This window comes from Geospiza fortis, unplaced genomic scaffold (assembly GCF_000277835.1).
Source record: "Geospiza fortis unplaced genomic scaffold, GeoFor_1.0 scaffold909, whole genome shotgun sequence".
NCBI lineage: Eukaryota > Metazoa > Chordata > Aves > Passeriformes > Thraupidae > Geospiza > Geospiza fortis.
Genome location: NW_005054520.1, coordinates 641,116 through 644,405, shown reverse-complemented (window position 1 = coordinate 644,405; position 3,290 = coordinate 641,116).

Below are 3,290 nucleotides of genomic sequence, written 5' to 3'. Positions count from 1 at the left end.
TAGGGAAAGTTGTCATTGACACTACTGTCACAGCACAGAAATCCAGAGAAAGCATAGGAAATGCAGCAAGAGACTGGCAAGATCCCTTTTAGCTGCCTTCCAGATTTTTATGGCTCATAATGGAAAGCAATTCTGGATCTGGGGTGTCCTCATTACTAACCAACCACTTCTCAAGAAGTTAATAGCAACTGAAAGACTCTCCTCTCTGTTTAGGAGGGAAGAGCTTTTCCTGCCAGCCACACTTCTCCTGTGCCACCTGCTGACTGCAGTGCAATGCTGCACAAGAGTGTCCAATGCTCACAGCTCGGATACTACTCCAAATCAAATGGGGGAGGGATGGGGCAGAATGCCAGTCAGGATCATGGTTTCCTCCAAAGTACATGAATACTTTTCCCTTCCCATTTTAGTACCTGCTTGGGCGGGGATCCAACACAGAAAGTATCAAACAAAAGCCTGGAAAACACCCACGACATCAGTCTTGAATTTTAGATTTTAACCTGTCTCCCAGGGAGGCTACTTCAGCCCAAGCTCTGATGGTTATGGTTAAGATGGGAAAAGGCGATGTGACATTGCTCCTTTTAACACCTGACTGTTTCCAGTTAAACTAGGAGAGGAGTTCCTCACACTGAAACAATCTGCAGTGCAGCACAGGCACTTGGCATCTGTTCCAGCAAGAGCTGCCTGTGACACTTCCAGAGGAGCCCACAGCACAACCACAGGGAGTAACAGAGCTGCCAGATTTGAATTTCTTATTTACTGACTCACCTTTCTGTTTTGTTCTGTTGCAGAACTGGAGGAAGCATCTTAGACACACAAGGCTTTAAGAGCATTCTCTCCTCGGGATCAGAGGGTGGCCAGCCTCACAGGAGCTCCCCAAATACATCCCCCCAAGTGCCCCTGTCAGAGCCAGGAGAGTGGGACAGGAGCACACGGGTCTGGCTGAGCAGGCGCTCCGTTTCTCCCTGGAGATCCCCTGTCATCACGCTAGGTGGCACAGCTGACAGAGGAACAGAGCTCCTGTGAGATACTGCCCTCCCCAACACCCCCTCTGGCTGCTGCCTTGCTCACAGGGCTGGGAGAGCAAATACCTGCCCTCCTGTTTTGGTGTTGGTTCTGAAATGTGGAAAGGTGTCAGGCTTGAGGCTCCTGATCTTGGGCCAGCCAGCTGGGAATTCCACAAAGTCATGTGTGGCTTTTCCAAATACTCTCCTTCTTTCCCAAGGCTCTCCCACTTGCTGAGCAAACAATGGTGCAACAGAGCCTCGTCCACAGAACACTGCTCTCCAAAGTAATGCTACATCAGGAATGACTGAGAGAACAAATGAAGTCTTGAGTTAATTAGAACCAGAATTATGGCCCTGAGACTCTGAGAATTTGTTTCCTTGTCCCTCTATTGTACAGACACCATGTTTGATTCTGATGAAAGCGTTAAAATAATCTCAGTTGCATTTTGGAGCATTTCTGTTTATCTGCTTTGGAAATCCTCTAAGGAGACAGAAGTCTCCAAGCTGTACATGATATGAGCACTTGAAGAATTCCTAGAGGGGAGGGAACCAAAGGCTTCAAAGGGATAAGTTACTGTCTGCAATGGTCTGTGTATTTGCTTCAGAGGAGGAACCTCAGCCCCCAGTGACTCTTCTCAGTTCTTCCCTGTTCAGCTGTGCTGAGGGCTGGCAGGGGGATGCCCTTCTCGTGTAATGCTACAATAATGAATGGGTTGTGCCTGCTCTGCTGCAGGGAGGTGACAGGGAAGCCTAAATTGCAGTGCACACATAGTACTTACAGAACAGCAATGTGGAGGTGCCCAGACTGGCAATCCCAGCTCAGCAAGGTAGTGCACAGACACAGAGCAGGGAACTGGCTGTTTTGAAGGCTAGGGAAAAAAAGAACGTAAGTGAACAGCAAAAATATCACCTACTCTGCAAAGTTTCAGTATGTAATGGCATGGGCCATTACAGCCCAGGGTTTGTTCTCAGCACCAAGCCTGAGCAGCACCTTGAAGCACCAACAGTGGTAAAAGAGAGGGCACTCCCTCAGTCACTGAGAAAGTGCCCTGGCTCCACAGGTCTTTCTTTCCCCTGTGCCACCGAGCAGGAGATGTGAGCGGTGCACTTTCAGCCCGTGCCAGGACAGCCCAGTACCAAAATAGATATTTTGACTTAAGCACCAGCTCAGCACTTTGCTGGAGGAGACGGTTCCTCAGCTACTGTGGTAAGCAAAGAAAGGGAAGATATTTAGATCATGAATTCTGTGTCTCTGCACAGCCACCCTCCTCCATGCCAGCCATGGAGGCTGCACACTTGTGCTTCTATAAATTCGAGTGACATTTACTGTCCCGTTAAGCTGAGGGGGCGCTGCTCGAACTGACACTGAAAGATTAAGAAGTTCACACACTGGAAATAGACTTACTGGGACATCCACTTAGCCATTCTCTTCTCTAATGAGATGCTGGGCAAAAGCTCATCAGTGGGTTTTAGAGAGCCAGTCATGACCACACCTTTGGTCAGATAAAGAGAATAGATTTTAAAAAGGCAGCAAACAGAACGGAGTGGAACTGCCTCCCCCACTCCTTCCCTGCTGCTAATCTTCGGTGTTATAAACATTTTCACAGTTTGTCACTCCAGAACTGCCAATTCAAAACACAAAGTCCCAAAGTGCATTTACTAAATTTCTTGGGTTTCTACTAAGATTTATGTGTATAACCTCTCAATTCTGAAATGGGCTTTGACATCATCACTTCAAGAGTAGTAAAATGAAGGTAAATTTAAGTAAACATCACATATACTCTGCACTAATGGACTCTGAGCTCCTGATAATCCAAAAAGCTTCCTGAGCATAACACAGAAGCAGAGCAGGGCAATATTAAGGAAATCACTTGTAGTCATTAGAGTATGATGAAGAGGTTACAAAATCAGTGAATTCATCTCACTTCTCAAAGATACCAGAGCAGGACAGGATTGTTACCAGCACAAGCATTAAAATTATCAGCAAATCAGTCCCCCTCAGCACACCCCTGTAGGAGCATCTAAGCCCACCAGCACTGCTAGAATTAAACCTGCCCTGTGTGACCCTGCCTTGACAGGGAAGCTTGGGCTTAGATGCTCTCCAGAGATCCCTCGCAACCCAGGCGCGCGAAGACTGGAAAACTTTCTCCGCTCTGACTTTGGGAGCTCATGCCTTCCCACCGCCTCCACGGCGCGGCTCAGCCCGGCCCCGCCCGGCCCGCGGCGGCTCCTCCCCGGATCCGAAGCCCGGCTTAAAGCGGCGCCGGGGGGGCGGGCCCGGCGGGG